The sequence below is a fragment of the Bos taurus genome, chromosome 12 (assembly GCF_002263795.3).
Source record: "Bos taurus isolate L1 Dominette 01449 registration number 42190680 breed Hereford chromosome 12, ARS-UCD2.0, whole genome shotgun sequence".
NCBI lineage: Eukaryota > Metazoa > Chordata > Mammalia > Artiodactyla > Bovidae > Bos > Bos taurus.
The window spans coordinates 49,920,410-49,931,486 of NC_037339.1; the positions used below are offsets into that span (position 1 = coordinate 49,920,410).

Sequence of the window (11,077 nt, forward strand, 5' to 3'; positions counted from 1 at the left end):
CTTCATAGATGGGAGTTTATTCACAGAAATCACCATAGAAATTCTCTCCATGTGGTTAGATTTATGGGCATTTTAAGTTTCCTTCTTTACACTTTAGTCTTCACATTTTTATATAATGATAGGTATTACCTATACAGTCGGAAGAATATCTTTAAACATAGAGAATAGATATATAATCAACCATAAAATTCTATGATTAGAAGGGCTGTGTCTTTAAATGCTTTAGAAGGAAATGTTAAGTTAAAAACTTACTAGAAGAGTAGTATTACAAATTCAAGACTCCGAAAATAATTTACTGGCAAAGTAAATGAGTAAGTCGCGTTTTCCTACTGAAAGTGAATCAGGTACTAAAGACATACAATCATTAAGGAGAGAGCAAAGCAAAGGAAGAGATTTTTTAGACCAGGAGGTTTAACAGTAATATTTTCATCGTCTCTTCTCTTGGATTGTATTTTAGCTAATTGCAGGGTTTAGTTTGCTTGGACTCAGTAAGTGGATTCATAATTACATTATTTAGTTTTAACAAAGCTAAAGGAAGATAACTTATACAATATAGACAGATATATTTAAAAGATTCTTGCAAAGAAACTACAGATTGCAGCTAATACTACTCATCCAAGCTCAAGCCAATATTTAAATGGTAGTGCTGACATCTCAGACTTTTTATACAAGATCTTCATTATTCCTTAGAAGCAATATCTGATAATTCAAAATAATCAAGATGAGTATTTGCAATATGTGTGTGTGTGCATGTGTGTGTGTATGATAATAAATTAATCTCGATTTAAGTGCATTCTGCACCTTAAGATACTAGTGACCATATAAAGCCATCACATTAGCAACATACAAGCAAATAAACAACCAAAATATAAGCATCCCTCAAAATCATCATGTTCTAAGTCATGTCATATGCAGTATTGCATTTTATCAAATTTCTCTATTAAAACTTATGCTAAGTATTTAGGAGTCTCTTGAGGTTTTCATTGGAGAAGGGAATGGCAACCCACTCCAGTATTCTTGCCTGGAGAATCCCATGGACAGAGAGCCTGGTGGGCTACAGTCCATAGGGTCGCAAAGAGTCAGACAAGACTGAGTGACTTTCACTCACTCACTGAGGCTTTCATTATGAAAAGCAAGTGTCATAACCAATGAGTAAACTTTCCTTCTCACAGAAGTAAAAAATGGACTGCAGCAATGCACCGAAAACAACAGAGGCACAATCTAAAGCCATATTTTAAAAGCAAACGCTGCTGAGAAAAAATACTGCCAAAGACTGGAGAAAACAAATCATCCGTGTGGGGGTCTTGTTCTTTTGGATGAAACTGTGGATTATGGTTTGTCTCAGCTTATGGTATTTGCTATGTGCTGTTTCAGTGATGAAAAGTACAAAGAACTACTTTTTGTGAGCTACTGAAAATAGTTGCCTGTGACAGGAATAGATAAGGGAATCTGCATTAAGAACTCAGAGATAGCCCCACTTGTGAAATTCATTCATTGCATCATTTACAGGCAAGTTATTACAGCAAAGGATTGAAGCAAATAAAGTGAACAAACTGCTACAAGATGTCAGTTAGTTCCCCTGTTGCATAACCCTGCTGCTGCTGCTGCTAAGTCGCTTCAGTCGTGTTCGACTCTGTGCGACCCCATAGACGGCAGCCCACCAGGCTCCACCGTCCCTGGGATTCTCCAGGCAAGAACACTGGAGTGGGTTGCCATTTCCTTCTCCAATGCATGAAAGTGAAAAGTGAAAGTGAAGTTGCTCAGTCGTGTCCGACTCTTAGCGACCCCATGGACTGCAGCCTACCAGGCTCCTCCATCCATGGGATTTTCCAGGCAAGAGGACTGGAATGGGTTGCCATTGCCTTCTCCATAACCCTAATCAACCTATAATAAAATATGACTAAACTTGAAACTGGGCAATGGTGGAGCCCTTGCTTTAGGTTCTGGCCCCAGTTTTGTATCAACAAAGGAGAGTTTTTAAAATATGGAGAAATACTTATGATAATTCATGGCACGGGGAGTGAATACATACAAGTCTTTTGGAGCATCCAGAGATTCACTGGATCTCTCACAGCAAAGTACTTTAAAAAGTTATCATTTAAAGCATGAGTTGAGTAATTTTCTTCTACAAAAGACACAAGTGTCAACTTTGCTGATCTTTAAATCTGTTCAATAATAATTATAAGTAATGTTTACCCTGAAAATATTTATGAAAAAATGTACATACCTAAATGGTACTTTGGGGTTTAAAATGAGGATGACATTTTTAACAAGTCACAAATATTTGTTTTTTAAGAAAATTCACACTATGGAAAAAGAATTTTAAATTGATGTTTAAAAATATTTCCAACTTTATGGGATTTTTGCCATTGAAACTGATATAAATAAGCCAATTAAAAATAAATAAAATTTTTAAAAATTATAAAAAAAGCTTTTATATTTGGACAACTAAAATAGGCCTTTCTAATTTGTTTTTAGAACTTCCAAGTAAAGAGTTTCAATAGAGTATGAATTTACTAGTTAATATCATTAAAATGTAGCACCTATTGTGCTTAATATTAGGAGAAATTCACATTTAGCCACCTTATTTTCAACAAATGCTTTGGAAAATTGGGGATGAGATAGAAAAACATTTTACTATTTGATAAGCAGACCCATTTCGATGTATGTATATTTCTGAAATAAGTTTTTCAGCTGTAATGGCCTTAAAATCTAGTATCAAAGCAAGCATCATCTAGAACCAGGTCTTTTTTAAATTAATTAATTAATTTTAATTGGAGGATAATTACTTTACAATTGTTGTAATGGTTTTTGCCATAATCAACATAAATCAGCTACAGGTATAGTTACTGTATCATGAAGTGCCAAACAGAGATTTGTTTAAAGCCTAGTTAGTTATAAATTTTCCAGTTTTAGCTAATTTTTGGGATTAGCACAATAGTATTTTAACAGTGTTAAAGATAAAAAATGTAATTAATATTTATTTCAGTTCTCATTCTTTTGAAATTTCTGTCATTATATTTTCTACTTTTAATAATATTAGTTTAATAGTATAAGTAACAAATTATGAATATGCATGCATATATTTATTGAGAGTTTGATATTAAAATTTACCTGATAAGTTATGTAATTTTCAAAATCTAATCCATTAGCCCACACTATAGAGATATGAAAAGCACTTAAATTCAGTAAGAGGACATTTAAAGAAAAGTTCTATTCCATAAGTAAGCACATCTAAATCAATGTATTTGTGATGTGGATTAGGTCACAAGGTAAGGAGATATTTTCCCAAGCAAAATATTTTCCCCTTTAATTGCGTTGTGCCTGTTTGATGCAAATTGCTTTTGCTGTTGTCAAGGTTCCTAGGACCTCACTGTTCTCGCGGTACAGCAGAGCATCAGAAAAGGAGTGCACATTTCAGAAACAGATCATTTCCCCAGATGAGACAGTGATCCCCAGAGAAAACAAGACCTTTATTTTCTCAAGCCTCAGATAGTTCATACTTCTGTTTAAATACCAACACTCTATAAAAATCACAGTCATTTATCTTACAATTCAAGAACTCTCCACAATTGCCATAGAGCAGCTTTATTACAGAAAAAAAATGGGAAGTAAATTTCTTTACTATCCCAAAACAGATAATGGAATTCATATCTTTCGCCTTGTCTTAGTTATTTATCTGTGACTTCCTGGTAAATACTCTGTACTTCATGTGGGCATCCTACCAGGTACACAAAGCAATCATTTAACTTGGGAATGGGAGATTATTTGTTTTCCATTTGTTTTGCCAACAGCTATAAATACATTTTAAAGTCACAGTTAACCATCATTAAGATCAATCACATCATTTTCAAAGCATTAAAATCTCATTCCATATATATGTGACAGTGTTAGTTGATCAATTGTGTCTGACTCTTTGTGACCCCATGGACTGTAACCTGCCAGGCTCCTCTGTTCATGGAATTCTCCAGGCAAGAATACTGAAGTGGGTAGCTATTCCCTTCTCCAGGGAACCTTCCCAATCCAGAAACTGAATCCAGGTCTCCTAAAAAGCAGGTGGATTCTTTGCTGTCTGAGTGACCAGGAAAATCCAAGAATACTGGAGTGGGTAGCCGTTCCCTTCTCCAAGGGATCTTCCTGACCCAGGGATTGAACCAGGGTCTCCTGCATTGCAAGAAGATTCCTTACCCTCTGAACTACCAGGGAAGCCCTGATATGTATGTATATACACTTTTAAGCCTGGTCTCTCAGCAAAGAGCACAGACCCCAGAAAGAATGAGTCATGCAGATCCCATCTACAGAAACAGAATTAAAAATTGTACAGGTATAGACCAATACAAGATGGTGGAGTGGAAGGACATGTGCTCATCTTCTCCTGCGAGAACTCCAAAATTGAAACTTGCTGCTAAACAACTATCTACAGGAGAATGTTGGATCCCACCAAAAAAAGATAACCCACATCCAAGGGCAAAAGAGAAGCCCCAGCAAAAAGGTAGGAGGGGCAAAATCAAATTTAGAATCAAACCCCAGACCCATCAGAATGCTCAAGGGCTCAAACAAAACCTTGTGCACACCAGGAGACCCCACAGAGCCTGAGTCAGACCTGCCTTAGAGTGTGTGAGTGTCTCCTGCAGAGGTACAGTTCAGCATTGGCCTGCCACAGGGACAGGGGCTCTGGGTGCAGCAGACCTGGGTGTGGCATAAGCCCTTTTGGAGGAGGTCACCATTAACCCCACCACAGAGCTGTCAGAATTTACCCATGGCTGGGGAAACCAATTCTTGAAGGCACAAACAAAACCTTGTGTGCACTAGGACCCTGGAGAAAGGAGCAGTGACCCTACAAGAGATTGACACAGACTTACCTTTGAGTGCCCAGGAGTATCCGGGGAAGGGATGGGTTGGTGGTGGCCTGCTCCTAAGTTGGGGGGGCACTGAGTGTGGCTGTGCATGCACAGGACCTTTTGAAGAAGGTCGCCATTATCTCCATTACCTCCACCATAGATTTTGTCTCAGGTCAAACAGAGAGGGAACACAGCCCTGCCAATCAACAGAAAATTGGATTAAAGATTATTGAGCATAACCCACCCATTAGAACAAGACCCAGTTTCCCCCAAGTCAGTCTCTCCCATCAGGAAGATTCCATAAGCTGTTTATACTTATCCCTCAGAGGGCAGACAGAATGAAAACCATAATCACAGAAAACTAATCAAACTGATCACATGGACCACAGCCTTGTCTAACTCAAAGAAACCACGAACAATGCCACGTAGGGATACCCAAGACAGACAGGTCATTGTGGAGAGTTCTGACAAAATGTGGTCCACCGGAGAAGGCAATGGCAAACTACTTCACTATTCTTGCCTTGAGAAGCCCATGGACAATATGAAAAAGCAAAAAGATACGACACTGAAAGATGAACTCCCCAGGTCAGTAGGTGCCCAATATGCTACTGGAGAAGAGTGTAGAAATAACTCCAGAAAGAATGAAGAGATGGAGCCAAAGCAAAAACAATGTCCAGTTGTGGATGTGACTGGTGATGGAAGTAAAGTCCTAAGCTGTAAGGAACAATATTGTATAGGAAACTGGAATGTTAGGTCCATGAATAAATTGGAAGTGGTCAAACAGAAGATGGTAAGAGTGAACATCATTTTAGGAATCAGTGAACTAAAATGGACTGGAATAGGGGAATTTAACTCAGATGACCATTGTATCTATTACTGTGGACAAGAATCCCTTAGAAGAAATGGAGTAGCCATCATAGTCAACAAAGGAGTCCAAAATGCAGTACTTGGGTGCAATCTCAAAATTGACAGAATGATTTCTGTTCATTTCCAAGACAAACCATTCAATATCACAGTAATACAAGTCTATGCCCCAACCAGTAATGCTGAAGAAGCTAAAGTTGAATGGTTTGATAAAGACCTACAAGACCTTCTGGAACTAACACCCCAAAAGATGTCCTCTTCATCATAGGGGACTGGAATGCAAAAGTAGAAAGTCAAGAGATACCTTGAGTAACAGGCAAATTTGGCTTTGGAGTACAAAATGAAGCAGGGCAAAGGTTAACATAGTTTTGCCAAGAGAACTCACTGGTCATATCAAACACCCTCTTCCAACAACATAAGAGAAGACTCTACACATGGATATCACAAGATGATCAATACTGAAATCAGATTGATTATGTTCTTTGAATCCAAAGATGGAAAAGCTATTTACAGTCAGGAAAAACAAGACTGGGAGCTGACTGTGGCTCAGATCATGAACTCCTTATTGCAAAATTCAGACTTAAATTGAAGAAAGTAGGGAAAACCACTAGACCATTCAGGTATGACCTAAATCAAATGCCTTATGGTTATACAATGGAAGTGACAAATAGATTCAAGGGATTAGATCTAACAGACAGAGCGCCTGAAGGACTATGGGTGGAGGTTCGTGACATTTGTACTCCAGGCAGTGATTAAGATTATTCCTAAGAAAAGTAAATGCAAAAAAAAAAATGCAAAGAAAAAGAAAAGCAAAATGGTTGTCTGAGGAAGCCTTACAAATAGCTGAGAAAATAAGAGAAGCTAAAGTCAAAGGAGAAAAGGAAAGATAAACCGATTTGAATCCAGAGTTCCAAAGCATAGCAAAGAGAGATAAGAAAGTCTTCCTCAGTAATCAATGAAAAGAAAAAGAAGAAAACAATAGAATGGAAAAGACTAGAGATCTCTTCAAGAAAAATAGAAATACCAAGGGAACATTTTACGCAAAGATGGGCACAATAAAGGACAGAAATGGTATGGACCTAACAGAAGCAGAAGATATTAAGAATACGTGGCAAGAATACACAGAAGAACTATACAGAAAAGATCTTCATGACCCAGATAAGCAAGATGATGTGATCACTCACCTAGAGCCAGACATCCTAGAATGTGAAGTCAAGTGGGCCTTAGGAAGCATCACTATGAACAAAGCTAGTGGAGGTGATGGAATTCCAGTTGAGCTATTTCAAATTCTAAAAGATGATGATGTGAAAGTGCTGCACTCAATATGCCAGCAAATTTGGAAAACTCAGCAGTAGCCACAGGACTGGAAAAGGTCAGTTTTCATTCCAATGCCAGAGAATGTTCAAACTACCACACAATTGTTCTCATCTCACACACTAGCAAAGTAATGCTCAAACTTCTCAAAGTCAGGCTTCGACAGTACATGACTGGTGAACTCCCAGACATTCAAGCTGGATTTAGAAAAGGCAGAGGAACCAGAGATCAAATTGCCAACATCCGCTGGATCATTGAAAATGCACAAATGTTCCGGGAAAACATCTACTTCTGCTTTATTGACTATGCCAAATCCATTGACTGTGTGGATCATAACTATGGAAAATTCTTAAAGAGATGGGAATACCAGACCACTGACCTGCCTCCTGAGAAATCTGTAGGCATGTCAAGAAACAACAGTTAGAACTGAATGTGGAACAATAGACTGGTTCCAAACCGGGAAAGGAGTCTATCAAGGCTGTATGTTGTCATCCTACTTATTTAACTTATATGCAGAGTACATCATGCAATATGGCAGGCTGGATGAAGCACAAGCTGGAATCAAGATTGCAGGGAGAAATATCAATAACCTCAGATATGCAGATGACACCTCCCTTATGGCAGAAAGCAAAGAACTAAAGAGCCTCTTGATGAAAATGAAAAGAGGCGAGTGAAAAAGTTGGCTTAAAATTCAACATTCAAAAAACTAAGATCATGGCATCTGGTCCCATCACTTCATGGCAAAGAGATGGGGAAACAATGGAAACAGCAATAGACTTTATTTTGGGGGGCTCTAAAATCTCTGCAGATGGTTACTGCAGCCATGAAAATTCAAAGACGCTTGCTCATTGGAAGAAAAGCTATGACCAATCTAGACAGCATATTAAAAAGCAGAGACATTTCCTTGCCAACAAAGGTCCACCTAGTCAAAGCTATGGCTTTTCCAGTAGTCGTGTATGGATGTGAGAGTTGAGAAAACTGAGTGCCAAAGAATTGATGCCTTTGAAATGTGGTGTTGGAGAAGACTCTTGAAAGTTCCTTGGACTGCAAGGAGATCCAACCAGTTCATACTGACAGAATCAGTCTTGAATATGCTTTGGAAGGACTGATACTGAAGCTAAAACTCCAATATTTTGGCCACCTGATACGAAAAACTGGCTCACTGGAAAAGACCCTGATGCTGGGAAATATCGAAAGCAGGAGAAGGGGACAACAGAGGTTGAGATGGCTGGATGGCATCATCTACTCAATGCACATGAGTTTGAGTAAGCTCCAGGAGTTGGTGACGGACAGTGAGGCCTGGTGTGCTGCAGTCCATGGGATCACAAAGTGTCGGATATGACCGAGTGACTGAACTGAAACTATATGTATTTTAAAGATAAATACATAGGGTCAAAAGCTATAGAACAAGGGAATACTTATTTTGAAATAGGATAATGGTTGTCTCTTGTCTTAGTCAGTTCAGGACACTCCAACAAAAATACCATAGACTGGCGGCTTAAACAATAAGCATTTTTTTTTGTTTTGTTTTTGTTTTTTTCTCTCACAGTTTTGGAAGCTAAGAAGTCTAAGATCAAGGTGTCAACAGATCTCATTTCTGGTCATAGCCTGCTTCCTGGCTTATAGACAGCTAGCTTCTCCCTACAGCTTTACATGGCTAAGAGAGATACCTTCTCTGTGTCTCTTCCTATATAGACACACATCCCATTCTCAAGGATTCCACCCCTCATGATCTAATTACTTCTCAAAGTTCCCACCTCCAAATACCAGAACATTGGGGATTAGGCATTAATATATGACTTCTGAAGGGACACAAACATTCAGTGTATATCATCTCTAGATAGAAGAGCACATAGTGGTGGCTTATAACTCAAAAAACAAGGTATTAATAGAGTTATGCTTGATATATGATAGCTACCTAAGTAATCACAGCATTACCTCTATATCTATTGTTATAATATCTCCTCAAAACAGACATAAATGAGAAAGGATACAAGATTTTCTATGTCTTGATAATATCATTTGGAAGATGCTTAGAAGACTGATGTTGTATCAGTTAAGGACTCTGTTCCTCTGTAAGTGACAGAAAATATGACCAATAATGGCTCATCCTATACACCAAGAAATCTTGGCTTAGCATCAGAGCTGGTACCGTGGCTTCATGATGCCATCAAGGAGCAGGCTCTTTGTTTTTTCCTGTCCTGCTATCCTCTGTATCATTTTGTGCTCATGAGAGCATAATGGCTGCTAAATCACCAGGCATTATGTCCTCATTCTAGACAACAGAAGGATGAAAAAGGAACACAGCAGCTGAGTCTGTTTCAACTGACGCCCAACATTATAGCAGCTGTCTTTTTTTTTCCAGTTCACCTAAATATCTTTATTTTTTAATTGGAGGATAGTGCTTTACAATATTGTATTGGTTTCTGTTGAACAGCATCATGAATCAGACCTAACTGTATGTACATACATATGTACATATATACATACAAGCCCTTGAGCCTCCGTCCCACCCCACTCCCTATCCTGCCTCTCTAGGTTGTCACAGAGCGCGAGGCTGGGTTATCTGACACACGGAGGTATATGCATGTCAAGGCTACTTTCTCAGTTCTTCCCACCCTCTTCTTCCCCCTGTGTCCCCAAGTCTCTCCTCTGCATCTGTGTCTCCATTCCTTCCCTGCAAATATGTTCACCAGTACTGTTTTTCTAGATTCTGTGTATATGCTTTAATAAGCTACATTTTTTTTCACTTTATAACTTACTTCACTCTGTATAACAGGCTCTAGGTTCATCCACCACACTACAATTGACTCAAATTCATCCCTTTTTATGGCTGAGTAATATTCAATTATATTATATGTACCACTACTTCTTCATCCATTCATCTGTTGATGGGCATCTAGGTTGCTTCCATGTCCTGGCTATTGTAAACAGTGCTGCAGAGAACATTAGGATACATGTGTCTTTTTGAATTGTGGTTTTTCTCAGGGTATATGGGCTTCCCTTGGCTCAGCTGGTAAAGAATCCACCTGAAATGTGGGAGACCTGGGTTTAATCCCTGGGTTGGGAAGATCCCCTGGAGAAGGAAAAGGCTACCCACTCTAGTATTCTGGCCTGGAGAATTCCATGGACAGTATAGTCCATGGAGTTGCAAAGAGTCAGACATGACTGAGCAACTTTCACTTCACTTCACTTTAGGGTATGCCCAGCAGTGGGATTGCTGGGTCATGTAAAAGAAAGCAATTAGAATACTTCCTAATACCACACACAAAAATATACTCAAAGTGGATTAATAACTTAAATGTAAGGTCAGAAGCTATAAAACTCTTAGAGGAAGACATGGGCAGAAAACTCTTTGACATAAATCATAGCAAACTCCTCTTTGACCCACCTCCTAGAGTAATGGAAATAAAAACAAAAGTAAACAAATGAAATCTAATTAAACTTAAAAGCTTTTGCACAGCTAAGAAAACTATAAACAAGATGAAAATACAACCCTCAGAATGGGAGAAAATAATTGCAAATGAAACACTGACTAAGAATTAACCTCCAAAATATGAGCAGCTCATGTAGCTCAATATCACAAAAACAAACAGCCTAATCAAAAATTAGGCAGAAGACTTAAACAGACACTTTTCCAAAGAAGACATTCAGGTGGCCAATAAACACAGGAAAAGATGCTCAGCATCGCTTGTTCTTAGAGAAATGCAAATCAAAACTACGATGAGGTACCTCCTCCCACCAGTCAGAATGACCATCATCAAAAAATCTAAAAACAATGAATCCCGGAGAGGATGTGGATAAAAGGGAACCTTCTTGCACTGTTGGTGGTAATGTAATTTGAAACAACCACGATGGAGAACAGTATCGAGATTCCTTTAAAAACTAGGACTAAAACTACCATCTGGCTACAGCAGCTATCTTGCTATCGGAAGACAAAGGTCAAACTATGAAGACCATAGAAGAAGAAAGGATGAGATGAAATATCGTTGCCCTCCTCTTTTGGAGGACTTGTTTAGAAAGGGTATGAATCAGTTCAGATGCTCAATCTTGTTTGA

General features: G+C 38.5%; 1 long non-coding RNA gene across 1 annotated transcript in view; it reads right to left on the reverse strand.

Annotated features, from left to right (window-relative positions):
• LOC112449131 (uncharacterized) overlaps positions 1–9,206 on the reverse strand; it is a 50,413-nt gene extending 41,207 nt beyond the window's left edge. Inside the window, exons 1-2 of the long non-coding RNA XR_009496631.1 lie at positions 8,958–9,206; positions 4,863–5,037 (exon numbers count right to left, since the gene is read on the reverse strand). This is a non-coding gene — a long non-coding RNA (uncharacterized lncRNA). The remainder of the gene's footprint in view (positions 1–4,862; positions 5,038–8,957) is intronic.
• Positions 9,207–11,077: the final 1,871 nt, after the last annotated feature.